The sequence below is a fragment of the Acomys minous genome (assembly GCF_964271855.1).
Source record: "Acomys minous genome assembly, chromosome: 3".
Lineage (NCBI taxonomy): Eukaryota > Metazoa > Chordata > Mammalia > Rodentia > Muridae > Acomys > Acomys minous.
Window position 1 is genome coordinate 84072527 of NC_140485.1, and position 23233 is coordinate 84095759.

General features: G+C 40.3%; 1 protein-coding gene and 1 long non-coding RNA gene across 3 annotated transcripts in view; both read left to right on the top strand.

Annotated features, from left to right (window-relative positions):
* ASXL1 (ASXL transcriptional regulator 1) overlaps nucleotides 1–23233 on the top strand; it is a 61951-nt gene that overhangs the window by 18398 nt on the left and 20320 nt on the right. The gene's annotated exons all lie outside the window — the stretch shown is intronic.
* LOC311594425 lies at nucleotides 6988–12061 on the top strand. The gene is made up of 2 exons (XR_014778089.1): nucleotides 6988–10719; nucleotides 10764–12061. It is a non-coding gene; the product is annotated as an uncharacterized lncRNA (long non-coding RNA).

The window sequence follows — 23233 nt, forward strand, 5'->3', positions numbered from 1 at the left end:
CCCAGAAAAGAACTGCATTTTGTTGGGAAATAAGATGATAAAGGTCAAAGTAAAGATAACAGGAAAACATTGATGGGGAGTGATTTGGTGGTAGTTTGAGGTAGAAAGGGGTTAGTTAGTTATGTCTAAGTTGCTTAAAGTGATGCTTATTTGTAAAAGAAAAAAAATAAAAGACTATAGTTCTGTCTTGATTATTTTTTAAAGTACCAGGTTCTTGGAGAAAGATTCTGTGTAGTCTGTGCTTCCTTAAGATCGTGTTTGTGAACTGGGCCCAGTGGTGCATGCCTGTTATCCCAGTACTCGGGAGGCAGGAGCAGGCAGATGTCCATGAGTTCGAGGCCATCTTGCTCTACAAAGTGAGTCCAGGACAGCTAGGGCTACACAGAGAAACACTGTCTTTAAAAACCAAAACCAAAAAAGATTGCGTTTGGGAAAGTGTTTAAAATTTTCTTGAAATCAGCAAGTGTAGAAACTGTTTTTGATGTCTCAATTCTTCCCATCAGACATTAGGAAGAAACATTTGTTTATTTTGAGAAAATGGCTGCTGCTTTTTTGTTGTTGTTTTTCAAGGCAGGGTTTCTCTGTGTAGCCTTGGCTGTCCTGGGCTCACTTTGTAGACCAGGCTGGCCTTGAATTCACAAAAATCTGCTTGCCTCTGCCTCTCGAGTGCTGGGATTAAAAGCGTGCACCACCACACTTGGCATAGTTGTTTCTTGCTTAGCCAGATCTGAAGGAAAGATGGTGCCTGCTATATTTACCAGAGAAGTATTGTGTCCTTCAGAGAGGTTCTTGTGACACACAGCTTTGAGTGTTATGGTCATTTTTTTTTTTTTTTTTTTTTTTTTGCTGTTAAATCAGAGATTTATTTTAACAGTGATAGTTAATATTAACTTGACAGCTTTGAGAGATGTTTTATGAAGGGTTTCAGTAAAGCACACTTTGGGGGAGGTATTCGTTAGGGTATTTCCAGAGGTGGTCAGGTCATGAGAGCTTGGCCAAATGAATGGATTATTTGATGTATTAATAACAGATGGTATTAGGATGTGGTCAGTGGTAGGCATAGGGAAGTAACTGGGGGAGGTAATGGGGTGTCTGCTTTGTGGGGCTAATCTTGCCCTGGCCTCTCTTAACTTGGCATGAAATGAGCAGCTTTCTGTAGCACTCTTTCTTTTAAACTCTTACTTTATTTGGGGTGTTTAGGCCTCAACCTCCCAACCTTACATAGGAGAGAGATGTTTAGTGGGGAGCGGGGTCCCTTTACTTCTCCCAGCTGTTTATGGTCAGTTGAGTTCTTTGGGGCTATACCTGTCACCTCCAACATCACCAGCCAGCAGTCTCCAAGCTGCTGCTCCCGGAAGCTTTTCTCTCCGTCTGTCTGCTCTAAAACTCAATGCTGCCCATCTCTGGTCTCTTCAAACTGCTCCACGCCTCAAGCCAACACTACACACCATGCAACACTCTCTCTGTGCTCTTCTTTATATCCTCAGAGCCCTAGACCACGCCCCTCACAAGACAATTAACAGGTGTGGGCAAGCTAAAGCTCAAACTAAAATTCCACACTTGGTATTAGAACAAAACCATATTTACATAACACAACTGAGTTTACAAAGCACCATACTGCTCTGCCCAAGTGCAACCATGCGTTGAGCCCTCTGAAACATAGAGCCAAAATCCTTAAGTTGTTTGTATCAGATAGTTTGGACACAATGATGAAAACCTAACTCACATAGAAAATTGGTACCAGAGAAGTAAGGTATGGTGGTTAGTGTTGTTAATTTGACAGGGTTTTATATTTCCTCAAAGACAAACTTGAGGCACATCTGTAAAGATTATTTTTTACATCTGGACATATTAGGAGGGATTATGTTAAATGGGTTAACTGAGGTGGGAAGAGCTACCCTAAAAGTATATTCCGTCCTTTGTTGGGTCTGGGTCCTAAACTGCCAGCACAGTGGCTTGTTGAAGTTATTTTTATAAAATTGTGTTTGTTTCTTTTAGCTTATTTCTTAATCCATCTTTTACACAAATAATTGAGACTCTCAAGGCCAGCCTGGTCTACAGAGGGAGTCCAGGACAGCCAAGGCTACACAGAGAAACCCAGTGGGGGCGGGGTGAACAGTTTATGTCTAGTCTTTTTGTTGTTGTTTGTTTATTTGTTTTGTTTTTCAAGACAGGGTTTCTCTGTGTGGCCTTACTGTCCTGGACTCGCTTTGTAGACCAGGCTGGCCTCGAACTCACAGTGATCCGCCTGCCTCTGCCTCCCAAGTGCTGGGACTAAAGGCGTGCGTCACCACCGCCCAGCTAGTTTATGTCTGTTCTTACCCTCTATGTTATTTTGTCTTACTCCCAGCAAACATCCCAGTAGCTTTCCTCTGCTCCAACTCCTTCCTCCTGCTCTTTCTTCTAACTCCTCCTCCCCTTGCTGGCAGGCAGTCCAGCCCTGTTCTTTCCCCTGCAGATCAGTTGGCTGTAAGCTGCTTTATTGACATATCAGGGAAGTAATTGGGGAGCAGAGTTTATACAACATTGAGACAGAAAATTCTCAGAACAAGGCTCGCAACCAGATATGGGGAGTACAGTAATCAGCTGAATTACATAATAGCCTTATGCCAGCAGTCGCTCTGTCAGTAAAGGCTCTTGCCACTAACCCCGAGGACTTGAGTTTGATCCCCAGAAACCAAGGGGAGGGGAGAACCAACTCCTTTTGAAGGGAATGGGTGGAGGGGAAGCTAGCTGAGCACTAACATTCTCTGTTCTCTCCTGACTGGAGGCAGTGTGACCAGCTCTGCCTTGTGTTCTGCTGCCATGATCAACTCTGATCCAAAATAAGAGTAAATCTCCCAAGTACTGGCCTTAAAGATGTGTGCCACCGCTGCCCAGCAAGAGTAAATCTTAAAAAAGAAAGGAGAAAGGAAAATGCCACCGCATTATGTGAAAATGAAACTCTCCTCCACTGTCTTCTGTCTTCCACTTTGTTGTATGCCCCCTTCTCCAGTAATTTCTCTGCTCTTTTTATAGCTCAGAGCTTCTATAATACTTCCCTCTTACTGAAAAAGCATGCTCTAAGTGCCCTTAACCTCTGAGCCGACTCTCTAGCTCCAAAAACTCACTTTTTTGTTTTATTTTTCAAGACAGGGTCTCTCTGTATAGCCTTGGCTGTCCTGGATACCCCCTCGTAGACCAGGCTGGCCTCAAACTCACAGTGATTCGCCTACTTCTGCCTCCTACCTGGCCGATGTTGCATACCATTAATTTTAACACTTGGGATACAGAGGCAGGAGGATCTCTTCATTTTAGTGCTAGCCTCATCTGTATAGTGAGTTGCAGGCCTGCCAGAGCTATGTAGTGAAACTGTGTCTGAAGAAACAAAACAAAAAACCAACAACAAAAAACAATTTACAAATAACAACAACAACAACAACAAAAAAGCCCTCTAAAAACTAAAAGAAAACAAAATCTTATTGTCATATCCTAACTACTAAGGTAGTTCCCATGTAGGCTACCACTTTGCTCCTTTTTAAGCCACTTGACAGTTGAAGTGATGCTTCTCCTCCCCACCCCCCCACCCCAAACCATCTTGTGGTCATGACAAGATTTTGTTTGACACTTGTCAGTGGTTCCCATGGCATCCTTGATAAATATCCAAACCCCACTCAACACCCCCTGGCTTTCTTTCTGTTCTCAGGATGTCTCAAACTTCCTATTTTAGGCTTTCCCATTTCAAGCTCTTCATTTTGCCTGGCTAAAAAAGAGATTTATTCATTTTATTTTATGTGTGAATATTTTACCAGAATGCATGTGTGTGTACCACATCTGTGCTTGGTGCCGTCTGAGATCAGAAAGGGGATATCACATTCCCTGGAGCTGGAGTTACTATGAATGGATGGAAACCACCATGTTGGTGCTAGGAATTAACTCTGTCTCAAAAAAAAAAAAAAAGTTTTGCTCTGGTCTGCAGCAACATTTTTGGTGGTGGTTCAAGACAGGGTCTCTCTGTGTAGCCTTGGCTGTCCTGAACTCACTTTGTAGACCAGGCTGGCCTCCAACTCACAGAGGCCTGCCTCTGCCTCCCAAATGCTGGGATTAAAAGCATGCACCACACCCAGCTTTCCATTAATGTACTCCTACGGGGAGAACTTTTGTTGTTTTGAGACAGGATATCAAGCTGGCCTTGAACAGCCTCTTGAATACTGGGATCACAGGCATGCATTACCGTACCCAGCAAGCACAAAAGAGATGTTACAAAGCTGTTGGTCATAGTATACCAGTCTTCTCAAACCTTTCCTGTCTTATTTTCTGTGTCACTCATAATAAAGGTCAGTACCCTAATTCCATTAGCCTCTTAACTTCTCCTCTGGTTCACTGCTCTCCAAATGCCCTGGTCTTCTTGGGGATCCATGATCCTTGGACATGCTGGCATTCTTCCTCTCAGGACCTTTTCCTTAGTTATTTCTTTTTTAAGATTTATTTATTATTATATATGCAGTGCTTTGCCTGCGTATGCACTGCGGGCCAGGAGAGGGCATTAGATCTCATTATAGATGGTTGTGAGCCACCATGTGGTTGCTGGGAATTGAACTCAGGACCTTTGGAAGAGCAGTCAGTGCTCTTAACCTCTGAGCCATCTCTCAAGTGCCCTATTCTTTTATGTCAAGCACTACCCTTCAGGTCTTCACTTCCATTGCATTGTGCTGGTCTCATGCCCCAGTCCTCTGTTCTTGCCAGCATATTTGTCTATTCTCTCATATGTTACACTCTGACTGCAATTTCCCCTCCTCCTCCTGGTCCTTCTTCCCCACATCCTTCCCCCACCCCGATCCACTCAGCCTCCATTTCCATTTACCTTCCAAAAAAGAGCTGGACAGCCAAACATTCTGTCTACAGTTTTTCCTAGGTATTCATCACAGTCCTGATGTGCTGTATGTTATATATAGATTTTGTTTACTGTTATTGCTGATCTCCTTTGACTAACGCAGAAACCTCCATAAGATCTTAGGCACTGTTCTATTGCTTTGAAGAGACCAAGGCAAATCTTGTAAGAGAAAACATTTAATTGGGGGCTTGCTTACAATTTTAGAGGTTTAGTCTGTTATCATCATGGCAGGGAGCATGGCGGAAGGTGCTGGAGTAGTAGCTGAGACGAGCTTTATATCCTGATCCACCATAGGCAAAGAAGCAACTTGGCTTGGGCTTTTGAAACCTCAAAGCCTTGGGGCAGCCATGCTGGTGCATGCAGAAGACAGAGGCAAGTGTATTTCTTTGAGTTTGAGGCCAGCCTGGTCTACATAGTGAATTCCAGGACAGCTAGAGAAAGAAAATAGTAAAACCCTGTCTTAAAACAACAACAACAAAAGAAACCTCACAGCCTGCCCCCTAGTGACACACTTTCTCTAACAAAGCTACACCTCCTAATTTTTCTAATCCTTTCAAAATGTCCGCTCTCTGGTGACAGCATTCAAATATATGGGCTTATGGGGACATTATTATTCAAAGGAGGGATTTGTTGGGGTTTTTTGTTTGTTTTTAAGATTTATTTTTTATACAATTTTCTGTCCCCATGTGAGCCTGCACGCCAGAAGAGAGCACCAGATCTCATTATAGATGGTTGTGAGCTACCATGTGGTTGCTGGGAATTGAACTTGTGACGTTTGGAAGAACAGACAATGCTCTTAACCTCTGAGCCACCTCCCCAGCCCCTTGGCCTATGTTTGGAGAAAGGACCTTATATAGCTCTAGCTGGTCTAAACTTGCTATGTAGCCAAAAATGATTTTGACCCTTTACTTCTCATGTGGTGGGATTTACAGGCAGTGTACTACCATGCCTAGCGTGCACACACTAGCGCGCGCGCACGCGCTCTCTCTCTCTCTCTCTTTCTCTCGCTCTCTGTGTGTTTGTGTATGTGTGTCTTGTTTTAATGAAAGTAAATCCCAAATCACTCCATTTTTACCAATGAAGATTCAGGAGCCAGATGCTTGGAAAACTTGCTAGCTCACGGAGGCAGAGAAAGCACCCAGATGACCTTCCTACTCAGCTCATGTTTCAGAAGGAAAAGCCAGGAGCTCAACAGCTGTCTTAAAGACCCTTCAGCTCAAAGCCTTTTCCTTTCTACTTAGTCCTTGTCAGCTGGCTTCTTGCCCCACCTCTTGACCTAGGGTTAGCTTTATTATGTCCTGTATACAGAAAGCTCTTGGATTAAAGGTGTCTGTTAGGGTTGGCTAAACCACATAGTCATCTGTTTTCAGTAAACAGAAAGTTCTTGGATTAAGAATGTGTGTTAGGGCTGAACCACACCAAACAAAAGACAGATTTTTTACAGTTTACATCAGAGTTTGCAATGGGATCAAATATCCTGCAACATATCACAGTCTGTGAGTTTTTTGCTGTTTGTTTGTTTTTAAGAATTGTTCATTTATTTATTTGAGACAGTGTCTCTCTGTTTCCCTGGCTGATTTGTGTTGAGTAGCTTGGCATCAAACTCTGAGATACCCATACCTCTGCCTTAAGAGCACTGGATTGCAGATGTGCACCACCACTCCCCATTATGTAGTGCTAGGGCTCAAATCGAGGATACTGTGCATTTTAAGCAAACATGTATCAGTTGAACTACATCTGTGTCCTTGGGATTTGTTTTTCGGAGTCACACTGAAAGTTTTACACTACATAGTAGTTTAAGTTTCAACAGAGCCTCTCAGGTTTGTTTGTGTTCCACCTGCTTTTCACCTAATCTGTGTCATCTTCCTGAATCACTTGGGTAGAGTGACCTTAGAATCCATACGTTTGAAATGGAAGCTTAGTTTTTAGAGATTCTAAAACCTTGACTTCTAACAGACAGCAAACAGGCTTTTTGTGGGCTGTAGATTGGCATTCATTTTTTTCCTGTGTAGTTGTGGGCCTTTTTATTTTTTTGCTTCTGAGATATTTGTAGGGGGGCACTTTAAAAATCTTTATGTGTATGTGTGTTTTACTAGTATGTATGTCTACATGTGTGCCCTCCAAGGCTAGAGACCATTGTGAGCCACTGGGTGGGTGCTAAAAATTGAACTTAGGTCCTCTGGAAGTGCAGCAAGTGCTCTTAACTGCTGAACTGTCTCTCCAGCCCCAGTGGCTTCGGGTAGTGTGTGATTCTAATTCGTTTCAGTTTGTCTCTCGTTCCCTGGCAAGTATTAGGATCGCTCTGCCACCGCCTGAGCCCTCCCTGTCTAGCTCTAATAGCTCTTTGAGGGATTTGGCTTTGAGTAGCTTCTTTGTTTTTAGCATACAAGAACTTTTTTGCTTTGCTTTGAGGCCTGCCCCTGTGTATATATTTTGCATAGCTTTTCTGTATATTTGGAGTATAGGAAACTTTATGTCAGGCCTGTCTGCTATATTCAATATATGATCTGTTCCACATTTGTTCACATCTTATAAAACTAGTATGACTCACCAAGGCAGGAAAGTTTCTGAGTTATATAGGCCCATGAGTTGTGGGTAGCAGCACATTGTATGTCACGGAGAGTTTTTGTAGCTGCTACTACGTCAGTAGTACAGTTTTCACATGTGTGTTTGCCAGGTTTCTGTCCGATACTCGAATCAGTCAACTTATAAAGACAAAATGCTTATGACTTATCAGCTGCTGTTCCCATGTATGAGAACTCAGGGATTGATTGAAAAGACAGTGATGGCTATTGACACTTGTTTTTAAACTCTGTTTTATTTGATGTATTGTAGTCTCTGTCTCCCTTCCACCAACCCCTTAACCTTGGATAAGAGAGGAGGTTAGTGAGGAGAGGGAGCACAGACCCTTTACTTCTCCTGGCTGTTTAGCGTCAATTGGGTTCTTTTGGGGCAACACCGGTCTTGTCAACATCAAATGCAGCAAGCAGTCTCCTCTGAGCCACTGTGTTGAAACATTTCTCTCCATCTGCCACACCTTCCATCTCTGGTCTCTCCAAACTACTGCATGCCACAGGCCAAACTTTCTCTAGGCTCTTCTATCTCGAGGACCGTGCCCCATCCCATGCCGCAGGAAGCAGACTGTTACCAGCTGGCAAAGACCACTCCCTGCACAAGACCTATATCAGCTGGGGACATACTAAAGCCCAAACTAAAATCTCACACTTGAGATTAAAACAAAAAGATATTTACTAAGTTTACGAAGAAACCAAAACTTCCATTACAGGTGGCATATGTACAAACAGTTATCATGGCAGATGTGTGTGGTGGTATGTGCCTGTAAACTCGGTACGCAGACCTGGTTAGTCCTGTTCTTTGGGCCAGTGATGAGGCACATCTTTGCATGTTGGCAGGACAGAACCACCTCGCTTATGTCTTATATTTTAAAAAAAACAAAAGCAATACAATGTGGTTTCCACAGTCTCCAGAACCTCAAACCTCTTATTAAAACCTATTTTTATTTTTTTCCCACTAAGTCCAACCCTTCAACACTGCTGTTTAGAGAGGGAGTTCTCAACTGTGTAGTACGTAACAATCCTGACTTTCTAATGTTTCTATGACAGTATTGGAGTGACAAATTACAGATCAAAATCTGTTTCTAATATATTTCTTACATGTGCCTGTCTGCTTTCTCCAAACTAAGGCACCCTCGTATTAACCCATCCCCATTGTTTTTTCTTTTTTAGGGTCTTGCTAAATAAGGCCTGTCTTAACTTGTGGTTCCTCTGCTTCAGCCTCCTGAAGGCTGAGGTTGCTTGTTGGCTCTGTTTTTTAACAATTAAACTTTATTATACAACTCAACTAGCTTACACATGAGGGGAAAAAGGCTAAAGGCAAAAAAGAGTGAACCTTCTGGTATCCGTTTCATGGGGCAGGTCCCTACGTGTCTCTGGCCTGTGTACTGGTCTGGCCTGTTCGCTGATCCATTTTCTGATCTACGTGTGTTCAAGCCCCATCTCAACCTTGTTGCTTCTCTCTCCTCTCCGCCTGACTGAGATTAACCTTGGCAAAGCCCGCCAATACTGCTTTCACCTGTGACAAAGCTTACAATCCTTCCCACACATCCCCCTTGTCTAAAAAAAAAATTAAGAACTATATACACAAATACACATATATACAGAATCATCAGGTATCAAATACATAACCAAGTCCTTTTATACTTGTTAACCTGTGAGAAAGTATTTCACTATCCTACCAAAGAGAGTTCTTTTTCTTTGAGAAATTGTAATTATCAATCTATAAATGTGTTTTTAATTCTTAAACTAAAGCTTCTAGTAACACTGCAGCTATCTAGTCTTTAATCCCATCAGAGACCCAAGAAGGAAATTTTATCTAATAAAGGAAGTGCTGGCTGGCCACTTTCAAGTGTGAATAGGACAGAGACAGCAGACCACTTGGACAGCCACCAGAGTCTCTCCTTCATTGGGCAATCAGTCTTTAGCCTTATTGGCCCCAAACATCTAACAAACTGTTTTTTGAAGCAGGAATTTTGATGGTTTGGTCCATCTAGTCTCTTTAAAGCTGTACAGTCAACTTTTTAGCATCACTGTTGATCATAGTGGACAGTCTGCCTGTCATCAGCAGTAGAGATAAAAGCAGTTTCTCAGTCCAGTAACCATTCTGTCACCCTCGTCTCTTGATGCCCCATCTTTAATCATGTATACGGAGATGTGGCCAGGAGCAGATGTCTGTCTCTGTCAGGAAAGCCCTTATCATTAAATGTCTTATTTTGTGTATCTCTGAAGAGTTTGAAGACCAACTCTTTATCTATTCTTACAGTTATCAATCTATTCCTTTGAAGACATATACAAGAAATTAAACAAACCTGGTCTATGACAAAGTAAGTTAGTATCTAGTAAGATTTATAGGTAACTAAATACCAACTTTTGTCTCCGATCTTCCTGAACAGATAATTAATAGTTAGTTTTTCATGAGACATTACCTTTTTGAATGAATGGCACATGAATAATACATTAAATAAACATTGAACAAAATGATCTTAAGTTTTTAACATACAATATATATTTTGTCAATATATAACATGTAATACGTTAGGCAAGAAATGAATAGCAAAATACAACTTAAGTTTGTTTTGTTTTGTTTTGGTTTTGGTTTTTCGAGACAGGGTTTCTCTGTGTAGCCTTGGCCATCCTGGACTCACTTTGTAGAACAGGCTGGCCTCGAACTCACAGCGATCCGCATGCCTCTGCCTCCCGAGTGCTGGGATTAAAGGGGTGCGCCACCACGCCCGGCTCACAATTTAAGTTTTTATCAATGTGAAGCAAAAGTTGAATAAAAGAGTCTTAAATTTTCATCAATCTACCTTTTATTCTATAAACCTATATCCTCCCTTCTCCCCTTTTCCTTAATATTAGATGGGATAGAAAGATAAGAGGAAGAAAGATAGAAGAAAGAAATCTCTAAATGAAACTTTTATTAATTTAACTAACTCCCTTAGGCAAAAATGAGTATTGGTAGCCCACCAAAAACACCCACCCAATCTACTGGGAATGGAGGTGACATGTTCTCAAAATTACTTTATGTTGTTGAGGAGAAAAATGTTTTTTTGGGTACCCTAGAAAAAAATTTATTGGTCAAGCGCTGGAAAAGCTAGCTGTATCTGTTTTTGTCCAGTCTTTTTGGGATCGATCCTTTTGGTTAGCCATTTTATTGTTAATATGCATGAAATTTTTGGAGGAAACAGCTCCAGAGGCAGAAGTTCAATCTTTATCATTGTCCTGTTTTTCGTTTTTAAAGTAAGCAAACTTTTGAAATCATTAGTATAGGTATGTTAGTACATATATAATTTTTAAAGGAAACATCAGTTGAGGCACCTTACTCAAGGTGCCAGAGGCATGTTTTTGAGGTTAAATCACCCAGGCTGTCTTCAGCATTGTCCTGTACATGTACAGCAACAGGCCAGAAGAGGGCATTAGTTCTTCAAGCTGTATGAAACAATGTCAAGTTGTAAGAACCAGGTAGCTCTTAAGATTTACTTGTTATGTGGTCAGATGTAATCTTTTATAAGTTTGGTTGGTAGCCATATTTTTTTACTCCCTGTGGAAACATATGCATACCCACGACCCATTCTCAAAACTGGTGTAGGTTTTCATTTTATACTCGACAAATCTTTGTAGAATATTGGTTGTCTCAGCTCCTTAGTTTTTTTCATTACCCAATGTCTCTTTGTAGCTGACGTCCGTTTATCATTAACATTAAGAAAATTTAGAGTTAACAAAGCATTATTTAATCGGTCCCTGGGTGTCTTTACCCTTCCCTTTTGTTTCATTTTTTTGTTTAAAGATACAATTAGCTCTTTCCACAACTGCTTGTCCTGTGGGGTTGTGAGGTATGCCAGTAACATGTTTCATATTATAATACGTAAAGAAGTTTTTTATCTTAAGGGGGGACACATATGTCGGAGCATTGTCAGTCTTAATTTGAAAACCTGAACATGTATCAATCGTATGATGTACATACTTTTTTTTTCTTTAATTTTGTAAAATGAAACACATCCACCTGTCAGATTTATTCCTTTTGTTACCTTTAGGGTTAATTCCAGCAGGTAATGGTATTTGACTATATAAGGAACATGTAGGACACTTATTATTTTTCTGGCTTGTTGTCAAGTGATAGAGATCTTTTTTTAACCCCTTACCATTGACATGATGTTTTTTATGAAGTTTTGAGGCTTTGAATACATTACCTATCAATAATTTGTCGTTCTCTTTATTTCCTCGTGTCAGTGGACCTGGTAAATCTGTATGGGATCAAATATGAAGAATATACAAGGGATAATTTCTGTTTTTGATGACCTGTTGTAGTTTTATAAATAATATAGTCAATTTTGAATTATCAGGAGTAAATTCAGCAGTTTTTATATGTAAAACAACTCTTTTAGCATATTGAGAGTTAGTAATTATATTAAGAGATTTAGGAAAATCTAACAATACCATAAGGATTGCATACAATTTTGATTTTTCAACTGATATAAATGGGCTTTTAATTATTTTAGTCATTTTATCAAACTTATAACCAATCATACTTGGTTTATTTGTATCTGTGAAGAAGGTGAGTGCCCTTGAGATTGGTGACCTTTTTATAATACTTGAAGGATCCAATTAGTTTTTTTTTATAAACTGTATATGTTTGTTTTTTGGGTATCTATTTGTTAATGTCTTTCAAATAGTTATTACAAGCTTTTTTCAATCTTTATTAATTACCCATAATGACATAATCTCAGAATCAGTAAGAGACACTGCAATTTCCACCAGGTCCATCCTTGACAGTTGGCGCAACCTTATTCTTTCCTTTGTAATCAATTTAGAATTTTTTCTATGTATGTTTTTAATTTTTTGTTTTGCCAGGAATATCCATTCTATGATCCTGTCTTCCCTTTGTATGAGAAACCCAGTAGGAGAATGTTTTGAAGGCAAAATAACTAGAATGTAACCAAGCTCAGCATCAATTTTATCCACATAATCTTTTGAAGTTTTTGTTCCATCAGAATTAACTTCTTTTCTGCCTCAGTGGTTAGACACCTTGGACTGTTTAAATCTGAATCCCCTTGTAATATTTGAAACAAGTTACTTAACTCATAGGTAGCTAACCTGATTGTAGGCCTTAACCAGTTAATATCTTCCAGTAATTTTTTAAAGTCATTAAGAGTTTGTAATTGATTTTGTGGTCTAATTTTTTGTTCAGTTATTTTATAGCCTAAATAGGTAATTGAATCTCTTGTTGGTTTTTTTTTTTTTTTAAACAGCAATCTGTAATCCCCAGCATGGCAGAATTTTTTGTGCTTCCTGAAACTTTTTTTTTTTTAAACACTAGGATCAGAATCGGCTAGCAGAATATCATCCATGTAATGGTATCTGATAGATTGAGGAAACTGCCTGTGAATTATTTTTAAAGGTGGTTGTACAAAAATACTAGCATAAAGTTGGGCTATTCAACATTCTCTGTGGAAGTACCTTTTAATGATATCTCTTTATTGGAGTAGATACTGAGAAAACAAACCTTTTCCTGTCCTTCTCATGCAGAGGTATGGTGAAAAAACAATCTTTTAAATCGTAATTATATGTTAAGACCTAGGTAACAAGGAAGGCAAAGGAATTTTAGGTTGAAGTGAACCCATGGGTTAAATCACCTTGTTTATGGCCCTCAAATCCGTTATCACTTTTCATTCACCTGATTTTTTTTTTTTTTTTTTTTTTTTAAATCACAAACACCGGGGGATTTTAAGGACTGGAAGATTTTTTGATGTGTTGAGCCTCCAGCTGTTCTTTTATTAAACAGTGAAGCTCCTGTAACTTTTTTTTTTTTTTTTTTGCTAAGGGCCATTGTTCCTGTTATACAGGTCTGTTGAAATCTATTTTAGGGGGAGGGCTGTTGGTATCTCAGCAGTGGCCCGTCTTATAAATTTTGACACTGTAAACCTGAAGAGTTTTGAGGTTGGACAGTGGGCATAGCTTCTGATTGTCCCTGATCACTTACATTAATCTCTTTCCCAGAAGCGCATACCAATTTACCCCTAGTTTTAACATTGTTTATTTCTGTAATTGTAGGAATATTAATCTGAGTACCCCATTGTTGTAAGAGATCTCTTTCTCATAGATTTATGGGAATGTCATCCATATAGGGTTTCAGCCTTGCTGTCTGCCCTTGTGGTCCCACATACTTAAGCCACTGCCACTTTGTTTTATTTGAGATAACTTATCAATTCTACAATTTCTTTATAAACCTTTTTAAGTGGCCAGTTTTGGTTTCAAGACATTTGGCCCATGATTGAGACATCAGCTCCGGTGTCCACTAAGCCTTCTATTTTAACACCATTTATTTGTATAATTAACTTAGGTCTCTGATCATTAATTACTGTTTGCCAGAACACACATGTCCCTGTGCTTCCAAGTGCACCAGTCCTTTTCACTGGAGCGGCTTTGCCCTTAATATAAGAAAACAGTAGGAGTTGAACAATTCTACCTCTGGCATTGATTTTCATCTCCTTTTTTACACATGTCATGATTTTTATTTCCTCCTTAGAATCTCTATAATATTGGGATGTACAATAAAACCATGAGAAGTCAGCCCACTTCTTTTCAGAACCATTTCTACTGTGCCTGAAGGCAAAGGACTGAAAACACCAGTATTTAATTTGTAACATTCAACCTGGGGAGATAGGGTAAGAGACATATTTGAAGCCAGATCCAAGGCTGCATTACCTTTAATAGCATGCATTAGATGACTCATACTCAGCTCCCGTTTTCCTGTGGGTTTGTCACTGCTGGACTGGCCCCTTCCTGCCGTTTCTCATCGGCAAGAAATTGTCTCGTACATCTCTCTTAGACTGACAATCCCGAAACCAATGTTTTCTTTTCCCACAGTGACTACAGTACCTTGGAAGTCTTAACATCTCATCACCATCATGGCCAGAACCTCCTTGTTCTCTCCTATGAGTTATGTTTTTTTGTTTTGTTTTGTTTATTTGTTCATTTTGGGTTATTGTGCTTTCTCTACAGTTTTTCTTGTACATGACCAATTTTATTATAATTAAAGCACCGAGTATTATGATATCTGGGCTCTCTGGCTAAAGTTTGTCCCACAATATTATTTTGATATTTTTGAGAGTTAATATTAACTGTCTCCTTTACCCAGTCATCTAATGGAGCGCCCTCTTACATTCAGTATTTGAATTCTTATAAGCCATGATAAGTTTTAATGTCTGTTTGGTGTCAGAATCTGGCAGCACCCTATCCATAGCAGATCGTAATCTCTGTAAATATTTTGTAAAGGCTTTTAGAGGTCCTTGGAACACCTTAGTAAATGGAATAGTTGTTTTTCCAGGTTCCTCTACCAGCTCCCAAGCTCTCAAGGCTGCATTACGACATTGTTTATTCACTCTTATCTTTAGCTTGAATTTGTTCTCTTAAGTTAATATATTGTTCTTCACCAAGCAATTGATTTTTATTAATATTTATATCCTGTGTCGTATTTTCTTGTTCTATTCTTACAGCCTCTGTTCGCCATCATGATAGCCATTGTAACTGTTGTGTTGTTTCCAATACCGCTGAAACTAAATTTTTTCAATCTTGGGGAACAGGTCTATTTTGTGGCCCAGCTGTTTAACATTTGTTTAACGAAGGCAGAGTGCATACCATATTTGACGACGGATTTTAAAAAATGTTTTAAATCCATCATGTCTACAGGACGCCAGGCCGTTTTGTCATAACCCTCAGCACCATGTTGCGCGGGCACATGTCTTACAGTGACTGGAAAAGCTGAAGGAGTGTGAGCAACTCTGGAGGTGACCTCCACCGGGACATTTTTCTTCAAAGACCTTTTGGTCTGTTTGTCTTCCTTTTTCTCTGGTTTCTGACCTTTTCCACCCTGTTAAACCAAAGGTGCCTTCTGCTTTTCCTGCCCTTTCAGAGTTTCTTTGTATTTTGTCCATTTGTTCAGTTAAGTCAGTAATTCTTTTCAAAAGGATAGAGTTTATTGACTCTTCCAGTTTTTGTTTGTTTTTTGTTTTGTTGTTGTTTTTGCTTTCTGGTTTCTCTATTTTTTGTCCTTTATCACTCCCATTTATCAAAAATTTTTATTCGTTTTTCCTATTTATTTATTTATTTATTTATTTATTTTTAGTCTTTTATTATGTCCAGTCAATCCTGCACTGACCCTTTTGGCTTTTTTATGTTATTAGTCTTTTAAAAAATTCTTTTAAGAATGAAATATAAGCCGGGCGTGGTGGCGCACGCCTTTAATCCCAGCACTTGGGAGGCAGAGGCAGGCGGATCGCTGTGAGTTCGAGGTCAGCCTGGTCTACAGAGCGAGTCCAGGACAGCCAAGGCTACACAGAGAAACCCTGTCTCAAAAGACCAAAAAAAAAAAAAAAAAAAAAGAATGAAATATAATAAAAGAACAACGAAAAAACAGAGAATTCCCTCTAAGTATAAGGCATGAAAGAGTTTTGCAACAGTAGTTGCATTGTGACTTTGTTGATACCCTGAAACAGTATTTCTGTACCTTTGAATTTTGAGTCTTTCCTTCTACCATTAGAAACTATGGAACCCATCGGGCCCCACGTTGGGCGCCACTTGTTGGCTCTGTTTTTTAACAATTAAACTTTATTATACAACCCAACTAGCTTACGCAAGAGGGAAAAAAGATTAAAAGAAAAAGAGTGAACCTTCCATTATCTGTTCCACGGGACGGGTTCCTAGGTGTTTTCTGGTCTGCGTGCTGTTCGCTGATCCTTTTCCTCCGGATCCACATGCGCTCAAGCCTGGTCTCACCCTGTTGCTCCTCTCTCCTCTCCACCTGACTGACTCTCTTGTGCAAGGGCAGTCTCCTCCCATTGAGGGTCGATTAGAAACACAATAGTCCAGGTGGAGTCCCCAGGTCTGCTTCCTGAATTCCAGGCCCAGGATGGCTCCACCCAGTCTATCTCAAGGTTAATTTCAGAGAGTATCTGTGGTGAGTCCAAGGGCAAAGCCCGCCAAGATTAGTTTTACCTGTGACAGAGCTTACAATCCTTCCCACAGTTGCTGTGCCCTACTTTCCTCCTAAATTTTTAGTGATTTCACAAACTGTACTGTTTGTGACTTTTTAGAAAAGTTTTATATAGAGCCGGGCAGTGGTGGTGCACGCCTTTAATCCCAGCACTCGGGAGGCAGAGGCAGGTGGATCACTGAGTTCGAGGCCAGCCTGGTCTACGAAGGGACTCCAGGACAGCCAAGGCTACACAGAGAGACCTTGTCTCGAAACCGCCCCCCCCCCCCCCAATTTTTTTGTTTCTGTGTAGTCCTAGCTATCCTGGGCTTTCTCTGTAGTCCAGGCTGCCCTTGAACTCACAGTGATCTGCCTCCCAGAGTGCTGCGATCACAGGTATGCACCACCATGCCTGGCTTGCACCCTTATTAAGTCAATTCCTGGCCTTCGTGTATGTGTCTGTGTCTTTTTTGTTTGTTTGTTTGTTTTTGTTTCTTGAGACAGGGTCTCTCTGTGTAGCCTTGGCTGCCCTGAACTCGCTTTGTAGACCAGGCTGACCTCGAACTCACAGCGATCCGCCTGCCTCTGCCTCCCAAATGCTGGGATTAAAGGCGTGTGCCACCACGCCCGGCTGTGTGTCTGTGTCTTGATGTGATTTTTATCAGGGGGGTGAGATGGGTACTTTTCTTTAAGCACAACTTGTTGGAGAATCAGAAGTATATATGCTGTTTTGGTTCTGTTTTAAGTGGAACTATTATTAAATTACATGTATGGTTGCTCTAGAGACTTTGTTTAGTCGAAAATTGACAGAATGGTCGGGTGGTGGCGCATGCCTTTAATCCCAACTTGTTTCAAAAGCTAATGTGGACAGCAATCCCATGATTAGGAAGTCAAGCCTAGGAGACAGTTTAGTCCACTTGATTTGTTTATGCATGCCCCCCTCTTAACAATAATGCACTTCGAGGCTAGTTCATTCACCTGCACACACCCCTCTCCAAACAATATACCCAGCAAACTCAGAACCTCTCAACCCTCAATTTGCATTGGCCTACCCCTACTCCCACCTCTAAACAATATTGAGTTTTCCCATCCCCCCTAACAATCACATTTGGACAGTTTCTAAGCAGGTGCATTTCCAGAATGCTGGGGTATAAAGAAGAGAAAGGCCAATCTGGGCCGAACCAGTTTCTAGTACGTGCATAGTAAGACAAAATCATGTCCTCTCGTATGCTTACTGGGAGAATCCTAGGTATACTACCTTACATGCATAACTGGGTGTGCATATAATTACGGGGAGGGGAATTCACAGTAGAGAAATTATCATATAATCACTCAAAATACAACTATCCAAACTCCTTAGCAATTAGCTCCTCCTTTTCTTGAACTCCATAAAAGAAAATCCCAAACAATGACCCAAGCCACTGATTCAGTCATTCATGGTTCGCTGTCTTGATAGGTCTCCCTCTTTACTCTGTGCTTTAATTTTGCTCCTAATAAAATTATCTTGCCCCCCCCCCCAAATCAGTGTGAGCCCTTCTTTTTACTTTCCTGGGTGAGAGGCCAAGAACCTAGAAACACCCAAACTGGACCTCCATCATTGGTAACATTAAGATACCCAGTATCGACCCCTGACAGTGCTCATGAATGTGTGTATGTACACACACACATTTTATTTTGTTTTTTCGAGCACACACACATTTTAGATCAAACACTATACTATTGCCAGATATTTCAAAATGGCAATTTGCCAGAAAGTATTTGCGTGTATTATAAGCGAATTTCAAAATCTACACAGCAAGAGATTCATTCAAAAGTACCCCAAAGAAACACAGACTCAAAATGAAATTAATTTTTTTCTATTTATTTGTTTGTTTGTTTTTTGAGACAGAGTTTCTCTGTGTAGCCTTGGCTGTCCTGGACTCACTTGAGATCAGGCTGGCCCTGAACTCAAAAAGATCCACCTGCCTCTGCCTCTCAAGTGTTGGGATTAAAGGTGTGTGCCACCTCGCCCAGCAGTGAATTTTATTTTTGTTAATTTATTTTTGCACACTAGAGATTGAATCTAGGGTCTCGCATGCTAGGTAAGCACTGTACCGCTGACCTGCGTGGCAGTTCTTTTGTGTTTTCCTTTATGGTTCTCAGGGAAGCTTCGAATTCACTATGTAACCAAGGTCTTTAACTCACAACCTTCTGGCCTCAACCTCAGGCATGTATTACTAGTCCCAACTCTGTAATTCATATCACCATATATCATATAAATTGTATGGTCTGTGACAATAAAAAAGACCTGAGCAAAATTGTTAACTCAAAACTTGTAAACATTTACAGAATACTGTAAAAGTGGCACACATATGGAAGTGACCATGAGGCTTGTCACAACAAACACTGGCAACCATAGACAAGCCTCAGTACACTGAAAAGAATCGAAACATGCATGATGTGCTCTCGTGACTGCACATCCCGGTCAAGAGATCTCTGGACAGTCCCCAAAGATCAGGAAACTGAACACCACACTTCTAAGTTAAGTTAAATCAAATCAAAGGAAGTTACATGTTATCTGTCATTAAATACCTTTCTTAGGAAAAAGATAAATTCTTAAATGATCTAATTTCCACCATAAAACAACAGGGAAGGGAGAAGAATAAGCTAAATTCAAACCAAGCCTAAGTAAGAAATAAAAATGAGAAAAGTCAGCCACACAACAAAAGAAGTGAAGCAGTGAATCCAACTGCTCATTCTGTGAGAAGAGCACTAAAATAGAAGAACCGCTGGGATTAGCTTGAGTTGTCAGAGAGAGACAAATCACCAATATTAGCAAGCACACACAGCCACACACAGATAACCTTAAACTCTTGAATGCTACTGCTCAGCCTTCCGAATACTGATGTTACAGGCAATGCCAGCATGTCTAGCTCAGAGGCAAACTCCTCAGTAAATCTTCAGGCTCTCAAGCAGGTTGCTCTATATACAGAGTTAGAGGCCACCAAGAATATAATGAAAGATTGTCTAAAAATAAAAATTTTAATGTGTTGTGGTTGTAGCACCGTTTTAGAGTGCCTGCCTAACATGCATAATATAAAGCTCTTGGTTTGATACCCAGAAATTCAAGGTCATCTTCAATTACAAAGTGAGTTTCACACCAGCTTGGGTTACGTCATAAACAAACACTAACACTGAGGGAGGAAATACTTCCCAATTCTTCAACAAGAATATCATGGTTTAATCTGAAAATCAGAAAAGTACATCACAATCTATTGGCCAATATGTCTCATAAGATGGACACAGAAACTGTTAACAGATTTTGTCAACTCCATGCAGCAACATATAAAAGGAAAATAGATCAAAATGAAATGAGTTTTGTCATAGAAATACAAAGATACCACTTTTTCTTTCTTTTTTTTTTTTTTTAGCTTAGAACTATTTCCAAATTGAATATGTTTTTTAAAAGTAACAATACCTAGGAAGCTAAGTTTAATCCTGGTAACAGTTCAGTTAACTATTACCTAAAATAAATTTGTGTCATAGGCAGTTTACCAAATCTATATATACCTTTTCCAATAAGCCTGAAACCAGCACTCCTGCTTTTATGCAGTAAGAGTTTCCTAGGTATATAGTTTTCTGGCCGTTTACTTTATGTTTAAGATTAATGTATCTACAGATACCATGTATTGTTAGAATTTGTTTTTACTAAAAATTTTTTGACAGTTTTGGTTCTTACAAGACAAGGTCTCATGTAGGTCAGGCTGGTTTCAAGCTTGTAGTTGAGAGTGACTTGAACTAATGATTTTTCTGCCTCTGAAGTACAGAGACTGGCAGTTCCTTTCTTTCTCTCTCTCTCTCTCTCTCCCTCCCTCTCCCTCTTTCCTTCTCTCCAACCCCACCCTCCACCCCCCTAAGACCCAAGACAGGGTTTCTTTGTGTAGCTTTGGCTGACCTGGACTCACTTTGTAGACTAGGCTGGCCTTGAACTCATATCAGTCCACCAGCCTCTGCCTCCTGAGTGCTGGGATTAAAGGTGTGCAACACCACACCCGGCTATTTTTCTTTTCTTTTCTTTTAAATACATTTATGTGTATGTTTGTATGTCTGTGTGTATGGCACACATGTGCAGGTGATGACAAAGGCCAGAGGAAGGTGTTGTAGTTCAAGGCAGTTGTGAGCCATCTGACACCAGTGCTAGGAACTGAACTCAGGACCTCTAGAGGAGCAGCAAGTAATCTTAACAGCTAGAAAGAAAGTCTTTTATGCTTACCCGTGTAGTTTGCATTTATGATAATCACTTTTGCCTGTATGCAGCCTTCTGTTATTGTTTTCTTTCTGCCATAGGACTTTTAGTTTGTTGTATGTTAGTATGTTGTAGCATAAATATTTTTTTCAGCCTTTGATTTTTGATAGAGAATTTTTAGGTGGACTTTTTTTTTTTTTAAGACTTTGCACCATTGTCTCTGGCTTCCATAATGTCTAATGAGCAATCTGCTGTATTTTAATTGCTCTCAATGAGTAACATATCTTCTCACCCTTCCTGGTTAATTTTAGGATTAAAAAAAAAAAAAAAAGGCCCGGCAGTGAAGAGCACTGGCTGCTCTTGTAGAGGACTTGGGTTCAGTTCCCAGCACCCACATGGTAGTTCCTAACCATCTGAAACTCCAGTTTCAGGAAGCTTGCCACTCTTCTATCCTCCAGGTATATACCTAAGCACCAGGTATATTTTTGGGACCCAAGTGTACATACAGATAAAACACTCACACACATAAAATAATAAAAATTTAAAGTGTGTGTGGCACATGGCATACCACTTGGCATGTTAGAGACAGCTTGGGGGATTTGTGTCTCTCCGTGCTATGCGTTCCAGAATATGGAGCTCAGGTTGTCATGCACAGTGGCAGATGACTTTTATGGAGGCTCAGCTATTTCACCCCACCTTACAAGATTATTTTCTTTTTTCCTTACAATTTGGTTGCAGTGCATTAGTGTAGTTTGCTTTCTATTTTTTGTGCTAGGTTTTGTTTCTCTCTTTGGATCACATTTGGTAAATATTCAGCCATTACTTTTTAATTTTTTTTTTATCTATCATGTATACAGTGTTATGCCTTCAGGCCATAAGAGAGCACCAGATTTTATTATAGATGGTTGGGAGCCACCATGTGGTTGCTGGGAATTGAACTCTCGACCTTTGGAAGAGTAGCCAGTACTCTTAACCTCTGATCCATCTCTCTAGCCCCTTGTTTTTTGTTTTAACATGTGTCCTTGTGATAGGATGCAGGACTTAACTGACTGAGCTCTCTTCCCAAATCCCCAGTTTTTTAAAAAAATAACTTTTCCCTAGAAGTTGTTTATTATTTACTTGTCTCTGTTTAACGGGTCACTGCGAAACACCTGAAATATAGTTATAGTTGTACCGTTTACTCCTCTCCTTCCACTCTTTGGCAGCAGAGGTGCATAGGTGAGGTGCAATCTGAGGTATCCCAGCCTGGCCTCTAAGTCACTACATAGTTGAGAATGACCTTGAACTTCAGATATTCCTGCCACTTCTAGAGCGCTGGGATTTTGAACACACTGCCCTGGCTGGTGTATGTGGTGCTGATATGTAAGGACTGTGTGTGTTAGGCAAGTACTTTGCCAACTGAACCCCACCCCACCCCTAAAATTATATCATACATTTTTTTGCAGTGTGTTTGAAGAATTTTACATTCGCTTTAAAAATGTCAGCTCTGCTGTTTCCTTGGTGTTCTTTGCATTTGCCTTCTCTGGTAAAACCAAATTACCTTTATGCTCATGTTTTGTTTTGTTTTGTTTTAAGACTTATTTATTATGTATACAGTGCTCTCCCTGCATGCTCATCTGCACACCAGAAGAGGGCATCAGATCTCATTATAGATGGTTGCTGGGAATTGCACTCAGGACCTCTAGAAGAGCAGTCAGTGCTCTTAGCCTATGAGCCATCTCTCCAGCCCTCTGTGCTCGTGTTTATAAGTCTGGCTAAAACTAAACTCTGTTCATCTGTCTTAACTTTGTAAAACTTTCTGTAAAAGGAAAACTGACTTCAGAATGTTAGCTATGGTGTAGGATTGATATAGCCATTGGAAATGTGCATCTGATAATTGAAGCTTCATGTTTTATCTTTAGATTTAAAATGTGCTAACTGTGCCCTTCATTTGGAAATTGTTGGTCCACTACTAGAGAAAACTAGCCTGATGCTTGCTTGACTCTCTTGAGTCTGTAAGTGGTAAAAAAAAAAAAAAAAGGGGATGTGTGTGTCTGTGTCTACACCCTTGTTGGGGGTGTTGTTTTGGTTTGTGCTTTGAGACAGTTGAGGGGTCGTGGGAGTTTCCCAGCCCTCTATACCCTTGTTGGAGGTGGGGCAGGTTGTTTTGGTGTGTGTTTTGAGACAGTTTAAAGCTATCTAGCCCAAATTAGTATAGGATTAAAGATCCTCCTGCCTCAACTTCTCTAGTGGTGGGGGTACAGTACAGGCACATGCCACCACACTTCACACTTAGTGTTAACTGTACAGCTTGATGCCGTAGAACAGCCTGTTACTTTACTTGAAGTTCTTTGGTTGCATGGTCTGGTTCCTATCAGCACAGATTAGCTGGAGGCTAGTGTGTCAGAAAACTCAGATGATCTCTGATAACCCTTGTCTTTGTGTAGTCTCCTGTGTGGGGGTGGCAGTTGTAATTCGTTCTTAGGAGTAGGATAAGCAAAGTTAAAGAGATTGCTTTCAGATCTGGTAACCCAAAAGATACTTTTCTGGGTAGGCCTGACTCAGATGTAGGTCTGATGTTCAGAGATGGAAGATAGAGCAAGTCTTCT